We start from the raw sequence: 26128 nt of genomic DNA on the forward strand, positions 1-26128 counted from the left end.
CTCCTGGGGACGGGGACGTCTGCTTGGAGCTGAGGGGATTGCAGCCTGCATTTGTAGTGAGTTTCCTAGGTGAGGTTGGAGAACCCCATTTCCGGGTGGCCCTGACTTTGCAGGTAAAGCCTCGGAGCTCTCCCGCGGTCCAGGTGCTGAGCTGGGAGCCTTTCAGCAGTGGTTTGCGGGGCCTCAGCCCCAAATGTGGCTGTGGGCAAAGGGGTGAGACAGATAGGGTCTTGGTGGGCCTGAGCTTGAAGTCCCTAAGGATACACTCCATCTACTTCTTATAGAGAGTGGGATTTCTGGCCTCACTTGGGATGGGCGGGGGTCCTGCCGGCACATGGCCACACTGGCTGGGGCTGAACCAGCTGTTTCTTGCGAAGGCCTCTTTCCGGTCCCCAAGATGCCTCACTTCTCCCTCCACCCCCGCCATGGAGACTACGTGGCCTCCACTTAAGATCTTGCTCACTCTGTTATTTTTCCTCTAGAAAAGAGATGTGAAATATTTATTACGCCCACCTCGCTATCAAAAGTAGCAGAGGAGAACAAAGACTTTCTAGAAAGATGGGAGTATGCACTTCTCTTCTTGGAAGCATTTCTTATATCTGCTCCTGACTCTGGACACAGACCAGAGGACTGGGAAGGCTTTGGAGGGGAACGGGAGTGGGTAGCTCTGGCTGGCTTGTCAGAATGGCTGGGAAACATGGCAGGTGTCCTGCAGATGCCATGAGTAGGGGCTTTTCTATGAGCCAGGCCTGTGCCTTTCTCTGTTAACCTGTGTAATCCGCAGCAGAAGCCTAATGGGGAGGTGTGCTGTCATTATCCCTGTCGGCCAGATGAAGAAACGAAGGCTTCAGATGCCCAGTTATTTGACCAGGGCCGCGCAGCCAGTAAGAGGCAAGGCCAGGCAGCAGTTAGGCCTGGAGCATAGAGCCCTAGGCTCCTAACTGTGGCCTTGGGGAAAATTCCATAGCCCATCAAGCTCTTGCTAAGAAGTGCTTATGGGCATTTGCGCCCTGTTTAATTTTGTTCAAACCTCCTTGTGTTATCCCATTCGGTAGACTAGGCTGAGCAGACACGGGGCCGTGCCGAACTGAGATCCCGGGATCCATGTGAAGTCAGATCTGGGCTGTGGCGTTGTCATCTGGGGTTGATCTCGGGCAGGGTATTTAGCTGATCTGCCCTCGCCTCAGTTTCCTTACCTGTAAAGTGGGTGTGGTGTGATGCCAACTAGGTCAAAGGCTGTTCAATGAGAGTCTCCTGGATGAAGTGCCTAGTACATGCGAGGCCCTCAGCAATTATTTGTTTCTTTGTCCCTGCAAGTAGAGGAGCTGAGTCACGAGTCCTGAGGGGAGATCCCTCTCTTTTCTCCCTCGATGTGTCATCTCCCCCCTCCTTCAGCTTGCATTCCCTGGGTGTGGTGAGCCCCAGGAATAATGCCTCCGGACGAGCTGCTGGGTGACAGAACTCCTTGAACACCTCCTTTCACGCAGCGCCCCGTGACCGGCTTGCGGCTGCCAGCAGCCAATCGGGGCAGGTGACTCTCGGGAGCCACTGGGCGGCTCTGTGGAGGGAGCTGGCTGTGGGCTGGAGAGAAGAGGAGGAAGAGAAGAGGCTGCAGGAAGCAGGGCTCGTCCTGGCCACGCTGGTTCTCGGTTGTGGGCGCAGGGGTGCGGTATGGGACCAGCAACGGGCTGCTGCCAGAGGTCCCTTCAGAAGGCAGGAAGAGGGCTGGGACCCTTAGGGAAGGGATTCCTGGGAGCTTTAGGAGCCGGAAGAGCACCCTGGGGAGACTCCCCGGGTGGGGAGTCTGGTAGGGCAGAGGAATTGATAGCCAGGTCCTCGCTCCGGAGCTCTCACTCTCCTGTGGCCTTTATCACCGCGCCATATGGCTGCTTCTCTCCCTCCCGCTGTGTGACCTTCTGCAGGGCAGGGAAGCTCCTTGCAGAGTGCCCTTCACGTGGAAACGTCAAGATGTGAACTTTGGGATGCCACTGTGGACCTGCCGCTGTCTTGTTGGTGGGGCACCTCTTGCCAGCGGTTTTTCCTAGCGGTCTCCTTCCTCCTCTGTCTGTGCTTCCATCTGTACTTCTGTCCTTCCTTCCACCCTTCCGTGCTTTTTTTTCTTCCAGCCTCTATGTTTCCCTCCACCCAACCAGCCTTTTACTCAGCCACCCATCTAACAGACATTGCCTACCTACTGGGCACTGGGCCTGGCTCTGGAGATACATTGATGGATAAGAGCCAACAAGGTCCCTGCTCTTGAAGGAGTTCATGTTCTAGTGGGCAGCTAAGTGTATAATTAAGTCATTTTAGCACACACAGTATAGTAGGTGCTATCATGGAACTATTAACTGGGGCACACTGGACCCTGGAGGGGAGAGAGGGTTCATCATGGGTGGCCTAGGGCTGGTTTCACTAGAGAATTGTTTGAATTGAGTCTTGAGGGATGAATTGTTCCTCGAGGTCAAGGGAGCCTTCAGATCCACCATCGCTTAGGCCCCTGCCACAGAATTGAGGGGGAACTTAAGAGGCTAAGAAACTTTTTTTTCTCCCCTGAGCTTGCTTATGCGTAAATACAGGCAGAAAATGAAATAAAAGCAGGAAAAAAAAAAATAAAGCAGAAAATACAGATCACCTCTAATCCTGATGGCTGGGCAGTAGCCATTGCTGTCTTGCTTCCTGCTTCCATAAGGGTTGTGTCTTGACTTTGTTCATCTCATGTTAGATCAAGACCATTTCCCCGTGCCATTCAAAGCTTGAAAAAACTTGTTTTTTTAATGTTTATTTACTTTTGGGTAAGAGAGGCAGTGTGAGCGGGGGAGGGGCAGAGAGAGAGGGAGACACGGAATGGGAAGCAGGCTGCAGGCTCCGGGCCGTCCCCACAGAGCCCGACGCAGGGCGCGAACTCATGACCCGCGAGATCATGACCTGAGCTGAAGTCAGATGCTCAACCGACTGAGCCACCCAGGGACCCCTTTAAAAACTTGTTTTGAGCAGCTTTTCCATATGGGATCATGCACCTGTACAAGAAGGATACTCTAAGCCCTGTGGCCTTTCTAGGGGGCGTGGAGCTTTCTCTGTGAAGGAGAGGCGAGGGCTGCCGGTAAGGGTGACGGCACAGGGCGCGTGTGTATGCTGCTGCATGACTGGCAGGCACTCCTCCTGCTTTTGCCTGTTGAAACACACATACGTGGTCCTGCACCTCTGGCTGTTTGCTAGGCAGAGGCTCCCCAGAAGATACGAGTCTTGGTGTATTCTCTCCGATTTCTTCTGAGGAATATTTTACCAGTCGCCCCTCCACAGACCGGTTCTTAGGGGCTGCTGAGACCGCGTCCTGAAGTGTGAACATCCTGAAGAATGCAGCAAACTCTACAACCTGGAGTGAAGGCCCCAAAACAAAAGATGTTCTTGATGGACCAGCTTTTCCTGTGTATTGCCTGTTTGTGTTTTGTCAACTGGTCATTTCCTTTGGGGTGTTAGCAGTTTTTTTTCCTCATTGATTTGTAAGATCCGTTTTGAATAACTTGTGAATTTTGCAGATGGGGGAGTGGGGAGCCCCACTGGACTCTTTGTTAGGCATGCTGTTCCAGGAAGGGGCGCCTCCATTTCCATGGGGGACATTTCTTTCCAAATCTGCATCTGATTGTGGTAGCAAAATCATGTTTTGCAAGTGAATGCAGGACCCCTCTCATTAATCTGGGCAGTTGCCCATTTTAAATGTTCCTGCATAAGTGGTATTTGCCAAAGAAGCTTCTCTCTTCTCTCTTCCTTTCTTTCTTCATAAGCAAATAATAAATCCTGCTAACTTCCAGGGATCAGTGTAAATGTGAGCTCTTTGGAGACCTCCACCTGGAACCTCCTGATTAACTACTGGTGGGGGTTGGGCAGACCTCTTCATCACAGCATTGGCTGCAGTTTTTAGCTTAGTAGATACTTATGCCAACATTTGTTTAACGTCTACTTCTCCAGTGGATGCGAATCTTCTTGAGGACAAGGACCAAGTTTCGTATTGCATCGTAGGCATTCCCTTAGCCCCTAAGACAGTGCTCAGAAATGAATGCCCACAGCGGTGCAATGACTTGCATAAGGCCACCCAGCTTGGACGACGCTTCCACGCGGCTGATCTGAGGCTTGCACCCACAGTCGGGGCTTTGCTTTGGTGTCTGGGTGAGCAGGGCAAAGGCTGGCTGACGTGACAAGACTTGTCCCCATGCCTCACTGGCCTTAGTCACTCTGGGTTATTTTGGCTCAGCGTGGACACAGTGAGATCTAGGGGAAAGGTTGGGACTGGTTTCCAGGTGAGTGCCAAGTGACAGCCAGCTGCGCCCTCTGCTTGGCTGCACCCGTGCCCTGCACCCGACACGGTATCCTCCAGGCCTGCCATGGAAGGAGGAAGAATCTTCCTTTGTCACAAGCCAGGGCATGAAACCATCCGGGAACTCTGGTTGCATCACTCCAAGGCCCATCCTGCTGGCAGCAGAAGCCGCCGGTGGGGTGTGGGTTTGCACTGGGGGTGGGGAGGGAGAGAAAGTGTGTACCTGGTGGTCAGGTCGCTTCTGTGCGGGTGAGCAGGGATGCGGGAGGCTTTGTGGCCGAGGGGAGAGAGCCTGCCAGCTGGAATCGGCTGCTGCCAGTCCCCTTGCGTGAGTTTGGGCATGCCAACGCTCTCTGGGGACCCGGCCTCCTGTGGGAAAAGTAGAAGTGATAAGACTTGCTACTGTCAGGGTTCCTGGGCGATTCAGTGACTGGATGCCTGTTCCTGGCACTTATCAAGTGCCCAGGGGAGGTTGATTTACTTTTGTCCTCCCTCGCCCCGTTTTCGTAATTGACACATACTGAATTTGGCAGAGAGCTTCTAATACTGGGAAGTTCTGAGTCCATTCAGTGAGAAGTCAAGTTGGAGTTCACGTGCCCACAGGAGCGGCAGAGGAGGGTGGCGGAGGCTGCCCTTGTGCTGGCGGGGACCCGGTAGGGGGCTCAGCGCACAAGCCTGGAACCGTTCTGAGTCCCTGGGGTCCATGTGGGTTGGTGGAGAGCAAGCCAGCTGGAAGACCCATGGTCTAATCCCAGGTGCGCTACCTGGAGCCGTGGGGGCCCTGGCAGGTGTCTTGCCACCGCTTCCTCATCCACCAGGTGGCTCGGGGAACCCTGGGAAGGGTGGCCTAAAGGTGCGTTAACCTGCAGGTGCGTTAGGGTTGGGACCCCTATCCCTCCTACCCTGCTGTTTTAAAATTGCTGGTCTGTTGGAGTTTGTTATTTCTTTAAGCTGCTTGGAAGCAATGGCTGTGCGCCAGTTCAGGGCCCAGCACCTTCTCCATCTGCCTGGACACAGGTCCAAGCTCCTGCTGATAAGGCCCTCTGAAGCTGCCTGTGCAGGGAACAACTCCCAGTCCTTTTGTGCCTCTGCCCCAGGGATAAGATATCAGCTAGGGGACTGCATGGAGGTGACCCTGGCCGCAACCTGAGTCCCACTGCTTACCTGCCCGGGGCCTGGCCTGGCTGACCCACACTTGGAAAGCAGGCACTGCCCACCCCTACCTGATGGGAGCCAGGCTAGGAGCCTGGAGATGAGCAGGGGCATGAAGTAGGCACCTGCCTGGGAGAGGAGCCTGGTCTAATAGAGGAGGTGGCCTGGGAGAATTCTACGGGGCCTGAGCGAACACGGGGTGATGAGGGCATGGAGACAGGAGCTGCTGTTGCTTGCGGTAGGGGGGGGGGGAGGGATGGGGGGGCAGTGTCAGAAGCCATCTCAGAGGTCTTAGCTGGGTTGGAGGCTCGATTATCTGCTAGTGAACACAGGCGTTCGTGGAGGGCACTGGCGTTGTTACATTCTGTGTAGACAGACACCTGTGCTGTCGCTAGTGAAGAAACACAGGCCCAAAGAGGTAAGCGGCTTGCCTCATGTTCGCCGGACCTCAGCACATGTTTCACACTGTTTGAGGTACATGGTGGAGCCTTGAGGTTCCTCCTTTCCTCCTAAACTAGTCTGGGCCAGTTTAGCAGGAGGTACACTGTGTCTGTGAGGGTGTGTGTGTGTGTGTGTGTGTGTGTGTGTGTGTGTGTATATAAGGTTTGGGTCCACTGTGTAGGATGATATGCCTCCTTAAACCCAAGCTAGAACAGCTCCCCTGTTGTCATCAGCTGGGCCTGACAAATACCTGGGCCAAGCGTGGGCTCTGCATCTGTTTAGCCTTATTTAAGGCTCTATCAAGTAACTTTTGCGCAGGGCCTGGCCCAGCTGGCCTCAGATGCCCTGCGCAGTCCTGTTCCGGAGCTCAGGCACCCAGAATGTGACTAGTGGCTGGGGATGCTGCCTGAGCTTGTGTCTGGCCTCAGCCAGGGCCAAGTTTTCCGGGAGGAGGATGCTGGGGGAGGGCCTCACTTGCTGGGGAAGATGGAAGTGGGGGGGGGGGGGGACCAGGACTCTGTAGCCTGCCGGTCCTTTTATGTGCAAACCCCACTGTCAGCTCCTCGGCCTGAAAGACCCCCACGCACTCCCTCCTCCGCTGAGAGGTGAGAAATTTCTCGGGGAGTGTTATCTCTGATCTTGAGGTGCACATTCCTGGGGACTGTCCTGGGGTCCAGGCTGGAATGACAATGAGGGTGTGCCCCAGATGCCTGCCTCCTCCCGGTGCTCCCTGGGGATGCTCTGTCTGGAAGGGCTCTGCTGAACCAGCAGTGTTTTCCTGCATTCCCATCCTGCTCTCCTGCCCTCCTCTGACAAAGGCAGGCCATTGGGATGGTAATGCCCTTCCGGCTGGCCTTGGCTCCAGGTGAAAAATGAATTTCGAGGCCTGCCCTTGAGGCTGTGCAGTGTCATTTTTTTAATGCAGATTCGGGGGGGGGGGGGGTTGGGACCCGGTGGGGGTGGAGTGCTGACATGGGATCTGGAAGAACCCGAGATCTTCTGAGTTGTCATCCCTCACGGGGCATCTGCCTTAATATAAACGTGCCAGAGGCTCTAGGTCGCCCACCCCCTAATGAAATTACCGCGTGCTGCTGCTTGGTGAGTCTGAGCGGTGCCTTCACGGAGGGTGGGAAGTCACCCAGAAGCCATTATGAGAGGAGCACGTCAGGAGAGGGCATTATTGCTGTATCTGGGCTTCGGTGATTCCTTCTGTTCTCGCCCGCTAGTTTCTCCTGGATTTTCGCAATTCGTTTGTTCTTATTATAAAATACATATTTTCCTTAACAAAAAAATTATAAGGCACTTCTGACGAACTAGGCAGCTGTTCTAAGTCTTTTGCAAATAGTGACCCATTTAATTTAATCCCAATGCAGTCCTGTGAGGCGCTGCTGAAACACGTTAGGCGCCCAGGGCCCCGGGCACAGGTCATGGAGCAAAGACCCAGCGACGTGGTCTGAGGGCCTGGGGCCCTCCACTCTGAAAAGGAGACCATCAAAAATGTTGGTTGCGCCACCCCGGAAATGTGGGGTATCTTCCGGGCCGAGGAGCTGACAGTCGGGTTCGCACATAGAACGACTGGTCCCCCACCTCTTCTACCTTCCCCAGTGGGAAATACTTCCCAGAGGAAATACGCCCCTCTGAGTGTTTCCTGATTGTGGGGCGTAGTTATGTGGTTCTATATAGAACGTGTAGAAAGTTCTATACAGAAAGTATAGAAGGTTTAGAGCGTGTTTAACCCATTTCCCGCCATTTGAATTAGTAACATTTTTTTAATGGCCCTGCATGTATACTTCTGCACCCTGGTCCTCCTCCTCCTTCACACAGTTCTCATTTTTAGTGCCATGTTTTTCCTTTTGACAAATTTACTGGGCTTTGAGAAGGACTCAGAATTCCCCTAGGCACACCCACAGGCACTGCCGTGTCCTCTGTGCACACTTCGGGGTTAGGGGGTTGCTTTTGGCGGATGGAGGTCAGTAATAACAGCTTAGGGCAGTGTGTGGTGGCAGAGATGCAGTGACCGGGGGTGTGGGGGCCAGGTTCAGGATGGGGTCCGGTGAATGAGCCCACAGTTTGCATGTTACATATTACAACTAATTATTTAAGCTGTCTTTAGTAAACCACGAAGCTGACATTATTCTTTATCATTAAATAACAGAATGATGCTAATGCTATCATGTATGAATTACTTAAGTCGCCTTACTCAGTATTAACTGACTAACATCAGATGTCAGAGGAACGAAGATGTTGCACAACGCCAACCGTTTTCCATCGGGATTTTCTTCCTCCTGTTTTCCTGGGAGCTTGAGGATATGTTTGTACCATCCGTTCCTGCAGCTCCATAATCTGAAGTTTGACAATGTTTGCCAAATTTCCCTTAATTTTTGTTTTTTAAAGTTTATTTATTTATTTTGAGGGAGCGAGCACAAGTGGGGGAGGGAGGGAGAGAGAGTGAGAGAGAGAGAGAGAGAGAGAGAGAGAGAGAGAATCCCTCGCAGGCTCTGCGCTCTCAGCACAGAGCATGAAGCAGGGCTCGAACTCTCAAACCATGGGACTATGACCTGAGCGGAAACCAAGAGTCTGACGCTTAACCCACTGGGCCACCCAGGTGCTCCTGTCAAATTTTACTTTATAATAGAAGGCCACAGGAGACAGCCATACTGGCTTGAATACCATCCCCTCCTCCCCCACCTTTATGTCTGTGGGGACCTCAGAATGTGGCTGTGTTTGGACACAGGGTCTTTGCAGATGTGTTTAGTCCCATTGAGGTCATAGTGGATTAGGGGGCACCCTCAGTCCCATGAGTGCTATGCTTGGAGGAGAGGAGAGAGCACCGAGGGAGATCCTCTGGAGAGACCCGGGGAGAGGCAGAGACCGGCGTGGGGGGTGCTGCAAGCCAGGGAAGGCCCAACATGGTGGGGACCCTCCAGGGGTAAGGGCAAGGCAAAGCAGGATTCCTGAGACAGACACCCACACAGGGTCAGCCTCCTTGGGAGGAGAGAGGGTGGACAGGAGGAGGAGCCCACACCCTCTCTGGAAGTGTAGACGCTTCCTTAGTAGACAGTGCTGAGTGTAGGGAGGTGAAGTACTCTGTGAAGCTGGTACCCTCATCGTGCCTGCTCCGGCCGAAGCAAGCCTCCTCTTCTGGCAGAGGCACCTCCTTCTCCCCCTCACCAGCTGTGGGGCCTTGAGAGAGCAACCTAAAGTCCCTGGACCTCGGCGGCGTCCTGACATGTAACGTGAACCTGTCTTGGGTTGTGGCAAGGATTAAATGTGATACACCAGAGCCCTGGTGCGTGGTTGGTGCCCCGGAACGTTAGCACTTTTCGTTTTCCAAAGATATAAGCAGGGTTGCTGCATGTGCCCCATTTCCTGTTAACCCTGTAACTGCCACGTCATATCCCCCGCTCCCCCGACCTCCATCCAGGAAGGGCTGGAAGCCTGCAGGGTGAGGCTGAATCCATTCCTGTCCTCTCAGACTGTCTTTGCATCCCCTTGTAGGCGGGGCGAGTAACTGTGCCCTGTCAATCCCTCCTCCCCCCCGCCCCACACAAGGAAGAAAAGACAGTAAGAGGAAGCAGAACTACGACAGGCATAGGAATGGTTATTGCTGGATGGGGGCTCAGCCAGAGCGCACCAGTAGGTGCGTGATGAAATCAGCAGGCCGCAGCAGATGACCCCCATCTACATTTTAGCCTAGTGTTAGCGCCCATAGCCTTCTGTTGATTGGATGCCCCCGGGAACATTCCCAGGGACGGCAGACCTCAGGATGAGTGATGGGTTTACTCATGGGGACGGGGGCCGTGATATGAAAACTTGTATAATGAGATTGACGTTAGAGAGGAACAGGAACCCTCCCATCCCCGCCCCTGTAGTGCCACACCACCTCTGTGTTTGGTCATGCAGATCATTGGGGTGGAAGAGTTTTGGGGAAGCATTGGATTTTAGCTTCTGCCATCTGCACAACAATGCTTGTTTTGCAGTTCATGAAATTGGACCTCAGAGAGGTCATTGTGGTTCCATGGCCCTTTCCCGTAGCGGGGGAAGAATGTGCATTCTCCCTTGTCCCTGTGCCCTGGCTCATGAGTTCACGGGCTTGGGGGCAGGGCCAGGTAGATTTGGGTGAGCAGCGCTCGGGCTGCCTGCTGCGTCCCACTGAAGGTTTGCATTTGCCAGTCTTTTTGCAGGAGATGGCTGTGCGGGACTCTGGGTGCCCGGGGTCTCCACCTTCATCTGTCCCTTGGCAGGAGTCCGTGAGAATCAGGTGCGGTGTCTGACTGCCCCTCAGTGCAGGCAGGATGTCTGTCGTGCAGAGAAAACGATTGGGATGCAGCTCATTGGTGCTTTTGGACCTGTAACCAGGACCTGTTCTGGTATTCCGGTACCTGGAGAAGAATATCCACAAGTTGTAGTGTGAGATGCTGATTCAAAAGCAAAAAAAAAAGAAAACAAGCAAAACATCGGTATTTTTTATTGATTGTATTAAAAGTGTATGCTCAGTGAAAAATAATCTCAACTACTACAGAATTTTAAAAGGAGGAAGTGACCTTTTCCTATAATGTCATCACCGTCCTTTGGCAGAGGACATTAATGGAAGGAGTCAGAAAACATGGGTTTGGAATCGTAGCTTGACCATTTCAGTTTCCAAAGGTCCCACGTGAGGGAAAAGTCCTGCCACCCCTGTGTGCCATCATGAGAATCTGGGGAGATACTTGATGAAGTTATGTCTGAGGCCGTCACTGGTGCTGGGTGGGTTCAGTTATATTCTTTGTCCTCATTGCCACCCCTGTGCTTCTGATCTTCTAGGAGCCCAGACCCAGGAGAGCAGGGTGTCCAGAAAACTCCTGTGTTCTCTGATCTGTTGCTGGCTGCACAGCCGAGCTGCTGTCCCGGCCCCAGCTCTGCTCTCTCTGCTTGCTGGTGTTGGCCAGCTCGGCTTTCCTGCCCAGGTTAGTCAAGGACACAGAGCAGCAGGCATCCAGCTGGGAGTGTCTGTGGTGTCCCAAGACCTGGGCCTGCCTCTGGCCTCGGGTGTGTCCTCCCAAGGGTTCTAGAGAAAGTCAGGCAAGTTCAGACGGAATACATGCTCCTCCTTGCAGACTCTCGAAATGCCGGTGACACACATCGTCTCCCTTCCATTCATTGACCTGCACTACCTGTGTCTATGCGGCACCGTGAATTAACCGAAGGAAGCACTTTCTCATCCTTAACTAATTTGGGAAATGGTTAGAAAGGAGACTGCTTTTAATTTCTGGAAGCATAGGGAATATGTTTGTCATTCCAGAGCATTCTTGGCTGCAGAGAAATGACGGTGGTTAATGTTCATGTATTGAGCTGCCGGAGGGTGGTGTGTATGTGTGTGTGTGTGTGGTAATATTAGCTAATATTTATTGAGTGCTTTCTGTGTGTGAGGGACCCGCCATGCATTTTGCATGGATTATCTCATTTTATCCTCCCAGTGGCCCTGTGAAGTAAGGACAGTTGTTAATTTCTGAGGAGGAAGGCAGACCTTCAAAATGCTAAATAAGCCTCCTGGGGGGCACAGTGAATAATGGAAGCAGAATGCAAACAAAGCCTGGGTCTCCAAAAACCACATTTCCCTTCCAGAATCTTCGTGCATCTCTCTGCTCCACTCTAGGAATCGGTGATTCATCATCGTCCACTTCTCTTTTGGAATCCTTGTGCCGTGTTTTTCCTTTTTAAAAACAATTTTTTTTCAATGTTTATGTATTTTTGAGAGACACAGAGAGACAGAGTGTGAGTAGGGAGGGGCAGAGAGAGAGGGAAACACAGAATCCAAAGCAGGCTCTGCGCTCTGAGCTGTCAGCACAGAGCCTGACGCGGGACTCGAACCCATGCACCGTGAGATCATGAACTGAGCCCAAGTCGGATGCCCAACTGACTGAGCCACCCAGGTGCCCCCCTGCTGTCTCTTCCCTAAAACAGTCTCCATCATTCTGGCCAGGCTCTGTAACTAGTGCAGGGAGTGAATATCCAGTGTGAACGTTAATTGAGCATTTGCTTGCTGCCGAGCATCTGCAGCGTTGGGTTCTGGGAGATTGAGAATTTAAGGATGAGATAGTTGCTTTCCAATGTCACTTGCACATTGTAATGGAGGAAGCTCAGGGCTACAGGGAAATGACAGCAGTTCAGCGTGGGGCCAGGGAGACAGAGAGGATAAGGCCTGCATACTTTCAGAGCGTCCCAGTTCTGCATGTTGGGTGGCTGGGCAGAGCGGATGGGCCAGAGGAGATGACAGGCTTGGAACTTGAAATCCATATGGTGTCTGTCACCATACTGTGGGAACACTGGGGGAGTGGCAACAGTGGATTCAGCTGTGAGTCACAAAGAGATGATGGGAAAACGGGGAAGGCTGCACAGAGGAGGGAAAGGGCTTTGCAGGATGAGTAGAAGTTCACCGAGAGGGCTGAACAGTTAGAGGCACAGCAGGAGCAGACACCCAGAAGAGGGTCGGCAGTGACGTGGCCAGCGTGGCCAGAGTGCAGAGGTGGTTATAGCTGAGGCTGCAAGTGTAAGAGCTTGGACCGTGGGGCTTTAGTCGTGGTTCACCTTATTACCCCTGTGTTATGGGTGTTGTGGTTTCGTCACCTGTATGACGGGACGGGGCCGGTACCTGCCTGTTAGGGACATTGAGTGCACGCTGCCCCTGACCCGAGCCCTGTACTGTTAGCTGTCGGAATCACCTCTGGCCTGGTTTTGAGGCCGTTGACTAATCCCGCAGGTTTGAGACAGGGAGGTGATGTGATGAGACGTGTCGGGTGACCCTGTCCCTCCCGAAAGGAGGGTCTTCTGCTGGCATATGCCCGGGCGCTGCGGTGCTCTCGCTGTGTCTCTTCCGACGTGACCCTCTGGGTGCCTGTGGGCTTACAGGAGAGGGAGCAGGAACGCTGAGCTGTGTTGAGCCTGCCGAGTGCCCCGGGTGCTGGTGAACAGAGCACTGGGTTCCAGTCATGGTCACATCTTTCCGTCAGCTCGCCAAGAGACCGTGCAAAGCCCCACGTGGCCCCCTCCTCCACCATCCGAAGCCAGTTCTCCTCCACTGTTAGCACTGGTGGCAGCCAGGGGGTCCATTGAGGCTGGTGCTCCTCGGGGCCCGGCTGCAGATTTGCAAGAGGTGTGGCCAAGGGGGGCCAGTAATGAGAGCTCAGTACCCTGTGCCTTTTCTTTTCTCCTTTTCCGTTTCCTTCCTGTCCTCTAAAGCACCCTCCAGTTTCAGAATTCAGAGTGCATATATTCCTTTTCTAAGTTCCAGGTTCTGCTTGTTCTAGTTCGGGGGCTCCGGGCAAGCCGCCCTGGTGGACCCTAACTGCCGCCTGCAGGATACACCTCAGAACAACTTCCCAGGGGTGGGTGAGGACAGCCCCAGCCCCTGGGTGTCAGGAGCCCTGTAGGGGCGGGCCCAGAGGGGGTCGGGGAGGGCAGGTCACGGTCTCTAGCTCGCACTACTCACCTCAGGCTGCACGCTCACTCCCGGAACGGGGCTTCTCCCGAGACTCCTGCAGCACCCCTGCGTCAGCACCCCCTGCCGGACCTGTGGAGCAGACCCCAGCCCAGGCCTGCTGACCGGCATTGCCGTGCGTCCGTGTGTGCGTGGACCTTGGGGATCTGTACTGAACAGGCCCTCAGGCGATAGTTAGAGACACTCAGGTGCGAGGCCCCCTGGGCCAGAGAGGCCTTTTGTGTTCCTGGGTAGATAGGGATAATTCACACACACCCCCCGCCCCCACCAAACAGCAGTGTGTGTGTGTGTGTGTGTGTGTGTGTGTGTGTGTGTGTTGTGTGTGTGTGTGTGTGTGTGTGTGTGAGACATCACCATGAACATGAATGCTGGAACGCCACCCAGTTCCCACGGAGCTCTGGACACTTGAGGTCCCTGTCAGGCTTCTTTCCTGGACTACTGCTCTGACATGTTTTTGGTGAATTTTAATTTCTGCTGCTTCTTCATCGCACCTGTTTGCTTTCCTCCCCTCCCTCCCTTCTCCTGTCTTTCCCTAGATAGCCTCCGTGTTGCCCATATACTCCCTGCGGCTCCTGACCCCGTAATGCTAGTGACAGGGGACACGGTGGAGTTCGCCTTTTGATGGGGGGAGGAGGGTGGCAAGAGTGCGAGCCCGGGCAGACTGACACCGCCTGGCGCATTCGGGGGATGGCACAGCAGCGGGGACTTTGCGTGCCCTGCACCCAGCCTGTTGGATTTCTGTTCTGTGGTCTCTTCCTCCCGCCCCACCCCCTCCACGTTGGGTTTTGCCCACGGCCCCAGGGACAAGGTAGATGGCCCGAGTTTACTTAGTGACATGTGCCTGTGTGGCTTGAAGTAAGACCGGTTTCTGTGAAAGTCAGAAGTGCATTCCAGAGTCACAGCGTGACCTCCCCGGAAGCCCAGCTAATCCAGGTTTTAAAGAGCAGTTGGAACAAAGGTGGTGATTATGGGATGTGGGGGCTGTGAGGTGTGGGAAAGGGCAGGTACGGCAGGGTCGCCTGGTGGGAAGCTCTGTGTTGAGGAATCGAGCTTATGGCCCCAGAATGTGACCCAGATGCTAAAAGGAGGCGGGGGGAGGGAGGGGGGACTTGTCGCAGGTGTGGACCCGCGGGACCGTGCGGCTGATGGTCCTGGGCTGCACTCCACCCCTTGTGAGCTGCGTGACATTGGGCAAGGGGCCTGCTCTCCCCACTTCTCCCCACTTCTGTAATTTTGGGATAGGAGCCCTGACCCTCTGGTTGTGATCATTAATGGGGATTAAATGGGAATTAGAAGGGATCTCTTCTGTGCTTGGCAATTAGTAAATGCTGTTTCTCATTTCTGCCTTATTTTGAGCATCGCCCCTTGCCCCTACCCTGAGCATCTTTTTCCTTCTCAATTTACATACCTCTCAGGGACCCTGTGAGCCCTCCACACAGACAGCCACAGTCCCGCGTGGGGCTCCCCGGTGGTCCAGGGCGCGTGGACAACAGTTCGTTGGGCTAGTCCTCGAACGGGTGGTTTCTCACTGGCCCATTTTCTTTAGTGAGATGTGAAGCTCTTTGCAGGCAGGCCCTGTGTGGGATCGTGGTCTCCTTCAAAGTTACTTTCTGGGAGAATATGCACGCTCTGGAACTTTTCTAATATGGTGAGCCTTCGAGGGCAGGTCCTGCTGTTCTGTGAACTGCCTGCTCCACTCATGGCTCAGTGGCTTGAGTCCAGGGCACCGTGCCCCCTTTGTTCATGAGGATCCGATGACATTTGGGTCTTTGTTGACCTTTCCCTGAGGGATTTTGTGGGCAAGGGCAAAAAAAGGAAGTGAGGGAAACACACACACACACACACACACACACTCACTCACTCCCTCACTCACTCCCAGGCCCGAAGTTTTGTTATTTGTGGCAGGAGCACGTTCATGAATTTTCTCAGCTCATCTCAGTATCTGAATCACCTTCAAGCTGTAGAGGAGGTGGCTGGGAGCTGAGCAGGCAGAAGGCTTTCTTTTATTGAGGACCTGCTGGGTGAAAGGGCTTCAACAGGCCAACGGATTCACCCCTGGCTCTGCGAGGCAGGGCGCATTTCGTGGACGTGGCTGTGGGTTCAGGAGGTGAAGCTCTTGGTTTCACAGCCGCATAGTAGGTGTTGGGTCTGTTTGTCTATAGAGCTCTGGTCACCACTTGGCGTGGCCTCCCCTCCCCTGTAGGGTCTGTAGGACCTGCGTGCTCCTGGCTCTGCCCACGGGTTTCTCCGGGAGCACTCCTCCTCTCACCTGTGGGTGGGGAGAGGCAGTCGGGACTCATCTGGTTTTGGGGACACTACCTCCCCGTTCCCGTCATGGCGGCCCTGAGCCAGGCGGGGATGATGTGACACCTCCAGGCCACAGTCGGACGCTCCACCACTCTGGAGAGGCGTGTCCTGGGCAATGTGGGTCACTTCCCGCTGGAAAAATAGCGAGGACTGGCATTCCCTGACCAACCGGTCACTGGCGCGGGTCTTTCTGTTCAGAGTCTGGCTGTGGATGTTGTCAATGCCTGGGGAATCTCTGTGCGTTGACCTTTCCAACAACTAGCTCCTGCTTCCCCATCTCTGTCTTCTGGAACCTTCTTATCCTGTCACCTTGCCCCCAAGCTTTCCTACCACATAACCCTTCTGTGGCAGGACAGCCTAGTGGTCAAACAGAAAGGCTCTGGAGACAGACTGCGTGGGCTCATATCTGAGCCCCCTTTCTGCCTACCTGTCCTCATTGGAAAACGGGTTCACAAGGCACAGCATTGTTGACGTGACAAGACTTACTGCAGCCAGTGCCCTCGAACAAGCATTCAGGAGATGTGGTTCTCACCTGCTCTGCCAGGCCTCTGGTCATGCTGCCTTCTGCTGATGTGCCCCGTGCCCGCCGAGTTTAGAAGCTACTCCTCTCCCAGGCGCTGTGTGTCCAGCCCACCTTCATACTTGAGATTGCTTCTTATCCAGCACCCCGCAGGGTCCTTGCTGAGCAACCCTGGGCCAGTCACTGTATCTCTCTGGGCCTCATTTCTCAGCTGTTCAGTGAGGGAATTGGACCCGATTATTCCAAGGTTTCTTATGCTCTGATATGCAAGGGGCTCTCACATTCAGTATGCCCCAGCCTCTCTTTCTCTGCTCTGGCTCCTGCCACCCCACCATCACAACCTGGACACCACCCGTTGTGTTCAATTACGGACATGTACTGTCTCCATGTCTCTGGATCTCTTGGGATAGCCTGGAAGCTCCCTGAAGGCAGGGATCCTATCTTCCTTGACTGACATGATTTCCAGCATTATTGCAGCCAACACTTATTTTGTTTTAAATGTTTATTTATTTTTGAGAGAGACAGAGATAGAATGCGAGTGGGTTAGGGGCAGAGAGAGAGGTGGACACAGAATCCGAAGCAGGCTCCAGGCTCCGAGCTGTCAGCACAGAGCCCGACGTGAGGCTCGAACTCACAAGCTGTGAGATCATGACCTGAGCTGAAGTCGGAGGCTCAACCAACTGAGCCACCCAGGCGCCCCCTTATTTTTTTTTTCATGTTTTTATTTATTTTTTGAGAGAGAGAGAGAGCAAGAGACTGAACATAAGTGAGGGAGGGGCAGAGAGACAGGGAGACCCAGAATCGGAAGCAGGATCCAGGCTCCGAGCTGTCAGCACAGAGCCCATGTGGGGCTCAAACTCACGAAACACAAGATTATGACGTGAGCCGAAGTCCGACGCTTAACCGACTGAGCCACCCAGGTCTCCTTGCAGCCAACACTTATTAAGCACATGTTGAGTTCCCAAGTGCTGTGCGGGACTTCTGGAGCCTGGCCGAACCCGAATGCCGGTATTTTTAAGACTGGCTCTAATCAGTGTCTGTTAGAGCTGTGAGCGGGGCTCTGTTACAAATGCGTGACGGTACGTGGCCGTGGAAAGGCTCGTTCTGTGTGGGCTCCCTTGCCCCTCCTGTGTAAGCCCAGGGTGTCTGGCACAGGATCATCAGACTGTTACGAACATTAGTGAATGGGGCCGGGTTCACTTTGCATCTCTCAAGCCTAACTGGTGAGAAGAGCAGCCACATACTGGTGCATCGGGCTGTTGAGGGTGAAGCTGATGCTCCGTGTGACTTGTGAACCCGCGGTGGGCAGCTGTGTGTGCTGAGTACCTTATATACAGTCTCTCATCCACGTATGAACCCCAGAGGACACGCATTTCGATTCTTTATTTTTATTAGACAAGGAAACACTTAAAAGTTTTTTTAATGTTTATTTATTTTTGAGAGAGAGAGAGAGGGAGATACAGAATGCAAGCCAGGGAGGGGCAGAGAGAGAGGGAGAAAGAATCTGAAGCAGGCTGCAGGCTCTGAGCTGTCAGCACAGAGCCCAAAACGGGGCTTGAACCCACCAACCGTGAGATCATGACCTGAGCCGAAGTCGGATGTGTAACCGACTGAGCCACCCAGGTGCCCCGACAAGGAAACTTCTAAAGAACTTAAGGGGTGTGCCCACGGCTAGTGACTGAGCGCAGCATTGCGATTCATACCCCCAAAGCCCGCCTCATCGCCCCCATCCTCTGAGTGATGAATCCGGTGTGTGCAGGGGGGGAGCGTGTGCCGGAAGGCATGGGGATTCCAAAGCAGCCCATCTGCGTCTTCCCGGCACACGGGGAGGAGAAACTGAAATGAAGCAAAAACAGAGACTGTCAGCGAGAGGACGGCGGCTGCTTTCCCAGGGAACAAATCTCCTTGATTTATCTCTCCAGGTTGGACAGGCCCCAGCTCTCGGGGATCACAGAGACATAATGTGAACACGGCCAGAGAAATTGCCGCCTCTCCCTTGGTCAGTAAAAGAGAAAGGAGACACCTCTTCTGTGGCATCCGCGTTGAGGAAATCCTGCCTCCCGCGCCTGGGACAGATGCTGGGGCGCGCTCAGAGTGGGGGAGCCTTCCCGACCGGACCCTCCCAGCCGAGAACCCCTCTGTTACTGCTCTGGCCAGAGCCGTGCCCGAGGCTGGCTTCCAGAGGCGCCAGAGTCAACATCTGCTGACTCTTGCGTGACAGGACTACTCGCTGTTGCAGAGAGAAGAGAGAGGACAGAGAGAGAAAGCACACCCTCAGAGTCCGGGGGCCCAGCCACAGAAAGGGGACGCCACGTGGCCAGGCACACCATGGACACGTCCCCTGGCTCCCACCACGCTTCTCTCGCATGCGGGTGCCAGGGACCACTCGACCTGTGCACTTGATCTGTGCCCTGTACCCCCGCTCACCATTCTGAGCCAACCCAGGGCACCTGGACTCTTGCAGCTACCAGAGCATCCTCCCGTGGATTCCGTATTTAAGGGCTGCTGCTTATGAAGGTTCCCCCCCGCCCCCCGGCCCCTCTGTTGTGTAGGAAATAGAGGCAGCCTGTTTCTACTTTTTCTTCAGAATGCCCACTGCAGGGGGCCAGCTGGTGGAACTAGGGAGGGTCAAGAAGGAAATGACACGTGTGGGCCGGGAGGCACAGGGGGAGACTCTGCCAAGAGGATGGGGCTGGGAGCTGTATTTTCTTGTGGGGCAATTCCAGGCCGGATTCTGAATTCTGTGTCACCAGGCCGGAAGACGGTTATTTGCCAAGTGCTCCCCTCGGTGCCCTCAGGGACAGGGGCAGCTGGAAGCAGCGGGCCGTGAACGTGTGGAGGGGCAGGGAAGGCCGGCAGGTGCCGGGTCCCAGGCCTGGAGGGCCGTTCCCAAGCCGGAGGCCTGCCAACAGCGTACTTTCTCAGGAGACATTAAAGAAAAGTTAACCAACATTTTGTTGGGCCTTGACAGGCATTAGAAAGTCCATCTATCGTGATTCCCCGGGCGGCCTGGCCGGTGTTCGCACACCGCGCGTGGGTGTGCAGCCGGCACCTGGGTGAATGCAAGGCCACCCGCGTTTCTGGAGCCAGTCCTGACGCCTTCCGGTCACTAACTGTCCCTTCCCCCTCACCCAGGATCACCTTGTCCTGGCTTCTCACAGCATAGATTACTTTAACCTGCTTATGTGTTTAACATAAGTAACACCGTAAGGCTCTCCCCTGGTGTCTGGCTTCTTTCACTCAGACTTATGTTTGTGGCTCCTTCTCATCGCTCTGCAACAATGTAACAGTGTAGCATTCCTCTGTGTGCGTGTGTGTGTGCGCGCGCACGCGTGCGTGTGTGTGTGTAATTTTTTTTTAATGTTTATTTATTTTTGAGAGCGAGTGAGCAAGAGAGACAGAGTGTGAGCAGGGGAGGGGCAGAGAGAGAGGGAGACACAGAATCTGAAGCAGCCTCCAGGCTCTGAGCTGTCAGCGCAGAGCCCGATGCGGGTCTCAGTCTTACGAACCATGAGATCATGACCTGAGCTGAATCCAAGAGATGGACATTTGATGGACTGAGCCACCCAGGCGCCCCAAGACATCTTTCAGTGACGGGTACTCATTTCTGTGAGTCTGTACATGGGTGTGGAACTGCTGGGTCACAGGGCACATACACGCTCAGGTTTAGTGGATAATGCCAAACGAGTTTCCCAGATCGTCTGTCCACCAGCTTGTGTGAGAATTCCAGCGGCCCAGGAGAAACCAGTCCTGGGTATTGACCATCTTCTTTATTTTGGCCAATCAGTTACAGCAGAAGCAAATTCCTTGCAAAAAATCACATAGCGGAGCAAGCGGAAATGCTCCCCAAGAGGGAGACGTTACTGTTGGGTGACATGACAGGTCGCACTGTGCAGTGCTCCGTGTTCTTGCCGGTGAAGCCCGTGGCGGGGCTGGGCCGCCTCCTCCGGGAGGGTCCACTGCTTGGCTGCAGTGGCACCCAGCAGACCGTGTAATAATTCTTCCCCAGGTGACAGAGCTTTAATGTACCTGTCCCCAACCAAACACACGTGGCTTCAGCCTTGCCTGTGGGCCTCTGTAAATATTTAACAGACCGTGTCCCTCCCTCTCTCCCCTGTCATTGACAGGGGCTGGTACCACAAGTCATTGCCCCCTCCTGCTGGACCCACAGGACCCCGGCCCTGACATTGCAGTGCCCCGCCTGTCCTGGCTGGTTCCTGGGGCCGGAGCTGAGCCTGGGGAGACCCAGGACAGGCTGCGTTTGACTCACAGGAGGCCTCATCCATTTGCAGAATTAAAAAATGGCTAATTGAACACTTAATATGTGCCCAGCAACGTGCTAAGTACTTTATGGTGATTCTTTCTTTCTTTTTTTAAGTCTATTTATTTATTTTGAGAGCGAGAGAGAGGGAGAGAGAGGGAGGGAGAGAAGAAGTGCAGAGGGGCAGAGAGAGAGCAGGGGACAGAAGATCCGAAGGGGACTCTGTGCTGACAGCAGAGATGTGTAATTCACCCCCGTTTTACAGATGAGGAAACTAAGGGTTAAAACCACTTTCCCCAAGTGACATAGCTAGTAAGTTTATTAGTTTGACTTCAGACGTTAATGTTTTAACCACTATCCTGTATTTCTCTCTTAGAGTCTAATATTTAGATACTCATACTTCCTTTTGAGCCCATCTTTCTCTTGGGTCTAAAAGCTATGTCAGGTGGGTTTAAATGGGACAAGGGGAGCTCACCCTGTGACCCCTGGTCACTGAAGAATGCTTAAAAGAGAGGACGGATCCCTGTTGGTCTGGTTGCTGTGAATCATACAGAGTCCCCCCAAAGATGTTCATGCCGTCGTCCCTAGGACCTTACATGTCAAGACAGACTTTGTAGACACGATTCAAGTGCAGGGCCATGGGCTGGATGATTAGCTCGGGTCATCTGGATGGGCCCCGTGTAACCACAGGGCTCCTTGAAAGTGGAAGAGGGAGGCCAAAGGGTCAGCGAAGGGGGTATACTGGTGGGAGCAGCATCAGAGAGATGCTATGTTGCTGTATTTGGAGATGGAAGAAGGGAGCCCTGAGCTGAGGCATCGGAGAGCCACCTCTGGAAGCTGGAGAAAGCCAAGGAGAAAGGTTTTTCTTAGAGCCTCCACAAGAAAGAGCCCTGCCAGCACCTTGGTTTTGGCTTGGTGACACCCGGGTCAGACTTTTGACCTCCAAAACCGTGAGATAACAAATTTGTGTTGTTTTATGCCACCAAGTGTTTGAACATTTGTGGCCGCAGGAACAAAACAGTTGCTGTTAATGACCGTTGCTGTGATGGTCAGACGCTCTTGGGCTTTGGTGCCAGATGCCTGATCTCAAATCTCTGTGGTATGATTTTCTAGCTGTGTGACCTCGGGCAAGTTGTTTAACCTGTCTGGGCCTCAGGTTTCTCATCTCTCGAACTGGATAAGAATAGCCTCTTACAGATAAAGTTGCCACCGGGGTTAAATGAGGGTCCTACGTGCCTGAAACCCCTGGTAGTAAGTTTGAGGTACAGTCACTGCAGGTAGGCGTCCTCACTCGTAACACAGAGCAGCGGATCCAGGCACACAATTGGGAGACAGACTCGCCTGATTCAGGCTCCACTCTTACTGGTTTGGAGCTGGGTAGTTGTGTGTGGCTCTGTTTCCTTATCTGGAAAATAGAGGCAGGAGTCCCAGAGCGGCCCGGGGTTGGGGAGGGTGTCGTATCAGATGGTGGGCCGGAACCTAGCGCGGTGAGGGATAGGCACTCCTGTAAAGGGCGTTTGCTCTTCTCTTTGGCTGGGTGGTGACCGCCCAGCCTGCAGCCCTGTGCGTCCATGGGTCCATTGGAATAATTTCAGTCCCTGTGCGGGGGAGGCAGGAGTATCCCCACAGAGCTAGAACAGTACTGGGTACCTAGCAGGTGTTCAGTAATTGCTGCGTACATGAATAACGAAAGGGAATGGCCCCGGGCCCTGCCCTGAAGAAGCTCACTGTGCAGGACGAGGCCTGGAGAGATGCCAGAGCTTTGTGGTTGTCTTTAAAAAGAAACCAAACAAAGAACTACTTCCTACCAGCTGACCCCAAACCCCCTCTGCTCACTGCCGGGACCTCTCAGCCCTGCAGGGGGGGAGCTCAGGACTGTATGCCGGGTCTGGCCCAACTAGTAACTCTCTAAGCTAGCCGCCTACCCCTTCTTGGATGTTTTCTCCTCATCTTTATAATAGATGTGCCCTCTGCCCTCTCAGGGTAGTTCTGGGGAGCCCCAAGCAGTAGAAGGTTCTGGATCTGAGAGGTCTTTGGTGCCTGTGTGTGGTGACCCTCCCCTGAGGCAGGCCCCGGGTCTCCTGCCTCCCCTCTGTTTGGGTGTCAGAGCTCCGGGGCGTTATTCTTGGTGAGTTCCCCTCTAAAGTGTATTAGGGTCGAATACAAGGAAGAGTAACACGACTACTGCTCTGGGTCCATGATTCGAACAAGATTGATTTTTCTTCTTCTCATCCCCAGCCCTGATCTTTGGACCAGAAAGGAATTAAAAAGATGCCCCTCACGATGGCCGTGCCTGTCGGTTACATGGAGCTCCATTCAAGGATTTTCGGAGCCTTTTGGATTTACAGTGATATTCAGCTGCCTGGGGAATAAAGTTGGTGGAAGCTTTCTCTGGAGTTACGTACACCCGACGCCTGTCTGGATGCTACTGGCGGTTTTAAGGAAGGCCCTGGCTGAGTGCCTGGCGGATCCCTGCAGCCTGGATGCCCGTGGGAGACGGAGGACCGCGGCTTCCTGTGAGGGCTGACGACTCTGTCCTTCTCTCCTCACGGATGCCTGGTTGGGTCTCTGCCAGTCCCGCTGGGGGCTCCCTGTGACACGTAAGGCCTGTCTCCTCCTTGTGCACACGTCCTCTGCATGTTCTGTCAGGTGTCCACCTGGGCTTTAGGTGACACTGGCCTGGCTGGTGGGAGAGGGGTCACCGTGATGGAGCCGGCCCTCAAGGGGAGCTGGCGTTGAATGAGCTCACTCTGTGCGTCTGCCTGGGTGCTGGGTGCCTGGGGGAGATGGACGGAAATGGGAAGGAGCTTCCCAGGAGCCTCCACCGTTCCCCGTGCAGACGTCATCGCACCTGTGCCAGCCTCGGTTGATGTCCTGGTTCGTGTGCCCGTCTCCGTCCACCAGACCACAAGGGCCTCGAAGGCGGAGGCTTCTTCCTTCTGAAGTGTGTTTTGAACACCTACCACGGTGCCTGGCACGTAGCGTCTCTGGCTGCAGAAAGGGCATTAGGGCGTTGAGAGTGAGTAGGGACGGAAGGCACGCCTCTGTGCTCAGCGCGAGAGACGCATTGTTGGATGCTTGCGGGGTGCCTGTGGAGCCAGGAGGCCTGGGTTTGAGTCTCTGACCCACCCCTGCTGTGTGCCTCGGGCCGAGTGGCCGCTGCCTGCCTCTCCCTTCTCTGTTCAGTGGCGGTGATGTGTGCCCTTGCTCTTGCCGGGGTCGTGTTGAGGATCACAAAATAGACGCTCGCGCTGACACCCAGCACGGGGCCCGGCACGCGGCAAAGGCTCAGCACATGGTAGGGTCACTGTTGGCTGGGGGAGGGCTCCTGCGGAGGGTCGGCCGTTGTTTGGGCCGCGAACCAGAGCCAGGTGGCCCGTGCCGGGCTTCACTCCGGGTACCGCGGTTTGGCACAGGCAGTTGGTCTAAGGTCGCTGTTGCCAGAGCCCGTGGGGAGGTCTGGTGGGCCAGGGAAGGGAGCCTCGCGTCCGTGTGAGGGAGGGAGTGCCGGGCTGGACATGGCATTGAAGGTCTGTGGGGGTTCTGCAGGAAACAGGCTGGCCCCCTGTGACATTGGTGACCCTGAGGGATGTGGCCTTAGCGTCAGGCCGCCCGCGGGAGAACAGCGGCTCAAACAGCCAGTGCCCCGAGTGCAGGTCACCCGGGGCCACCTGGCACTTGGTTGCCAAGACCGCACTGAGGTGGGACCTGGGCTTTGATTTGGACGGGGTTCCCAGGGCCGCTCGTGCCCCATGGCACTTCTCAGCGAGGCTTTCCCTGACCTCCTAATGGATGGAAATAGTGTCCCTCTGGTTATCCACCCTGCTCTCAGTCGGCGCCCCTAGATGTGTTATAATTTGGTATTCACTTACGCAGGTTTTTTGATCTCTTGTCTTTCTCCCCCGCTGGAAAGCAGTCTCTCTGAGGTCAGGAAGCACGTTTGCCTTACACAGTAGGCATCTCATTTCTGTATCTCACTTGATCATATCAGAGAGTGACTCTTCGTGGTTTTATTTCAGTTTTCCTGGAAGGGACAGACAGAAAAAGGGAAGTGCTGTCTTTTTGAGCATCTGTATAACTCCAGCAGCCAACAGTCCCGCTAGGTGGGCAGTGGTGTTCCCATAGTACAGCTGAGAACGGTGAGTTTCACGGGGGCCATGTAGCTCACCCGAGGATCTTTAGCTAAGAGAACACTGAGCAGGAAGCCAAGAGCTTCCTGGTGTTTTATACTGAATCATGCCAATTCAGCTGAAGGGTAAAGACTTTTCCTTGGGGGACCTTTAGAAGGGCGTGTGTGTGTGTGTGTGTGTGTGTGTGTGTGTGTGTACATGTGTATATGTAGCATTGCCCATTGCAGAATGCTCTTGGGCTCCTCACAACTGGGTGCCCTCTTTGTCCTCTGGGAGAGACAGACTTTCACTGAGACCCTCCCTCCTGTGTGGAGGAACAGGGGCCACGCTGGGTCCCAGGATAAAGTGTGTTTGGGTTGCAGTCTGGCCCCTGGAGGCTCACGGCCCTCAGGGAGCCTGTGCCCTTGGGTGAGTGGGGCTTTGCAGCCCCGTGTGATGGGTGTCGTGCTGGCAGTACTGTGGCCAAGCAGGGCAGGGAGAGGAATCATGCAGGGAGGGGGCTGGTGGGTCTGGAGAACAGTGAGGGCAGGGGCGTTCGGCCGGGCTTGCACAACTGTCCTGGGGCATGAGGGCCTCAGCCAGAAGAGTGAGTTGGGAAGACTGAGGCACAGCACTGCCCCTCGGCCTCTTGCGCCTCTTCTTGCCATTTCCCCTGCCTTCCCTCTGTGGCACCTGTGCCCCCACTTATCACATGACCCACAGCCCCGCTTCTCTTTTTATCCGTTGCTCCCAAGAACAAACCCATCGTGGGGGTCTGGCTTATGCCTGCTCCTCCCAGGAGGACCGGAACGGGTTCTGCACCAGGAGACACGGCATGGTAACGGGGGGAAGTAAGACTCAGCCTGGCTCCTCCTTTCTGGCGGCCGAGTCCCGGCCCCCCACCTGCAGGGTCGTACTCTGTGGATGCTGACATGCAAGTGATCGCCATGTATTGAGCCACGCTGTGTGCAGGGCACGTGGCAGATAACTCTTCCCTTCCAACCCCTGAGGGACCTGTGGGCTAAACACCACTTACTGTGGGATGACAGGTGTAAACCAGGCTGGTCCTGGGCACGCCTGGCCCAGTGGCCCCTGGACTTACCGGTTAGATGGTGAACCGTGCTACTGGCTTGCGCTTGGTCCTCGTGCAGGCACCTGTGCTGGTGTTGCTGGTCGTGCTGGGCCTGGTCCCGGTGCTGGTGCTGGCCCTGGTCCTGTTGCAGCTGGCGCTGCTCTTGGTATTTCCTGTGTCCAAGGCGGCCCCTCCAGTCCCCCCTTCGCCGCCCCGTGTGCAGTTTGCATTTCTGCTTCTAGCACGTGGGCTTGGCCTCATCTCCTTATCTCACAAGTCCATCTTCAGCTTCTTGGAAGAGCCCGTGTCTCTTTGAACCCTGGTACCCTGGACCGCTGCGAGAGCAGGCCTGACCCTCTCCTTATTTATTTATTTTTCCTGGGCCGCTGTGCTGACTCACAACACACACACTCATCCTGGGGCTCAGGGATGTGCTGCCCTCCCGCTTACATGGATGCTCCAAGCCGGCATTCCTAG

The 26128-nt window shown here is 54.6% G+C and overlaps 1 long non-coding RNA gene across 1 annotated transcript in view; it reads left to right on the forward strand.

Moving 5' to 3' along the window:
• LOC122211184 overlaps window positions 1–26128 on the forward strand; it is a 273720-nt gene that overhangs the window by 43249 nt on the left and 204343 nt on the right. The window contains exon 2 of the long non-coding RNA XR_006198546.1: window positions 22709–23070. This is a non-coding gene — a long non-coding RNA (uncharacterized LOC122211184). The remainder of the gene's footprint in view (window positions 1–22708; window positions 23071–26128) is intronic.

The sequence above is a fragment of the Panthera leo genome, chromosome F2 (assembly GCF_018350215.1).
Source record: "Panthera leo isolate Ple1 chromosome F2, P.leo_Ple1_pat1.1, whole genome shotgun sequence".
NCBI lineage: Eukaryota > Metazoa > Chordata > Mammalia > Carnivora > Felidae > Panthera > Panthera leo.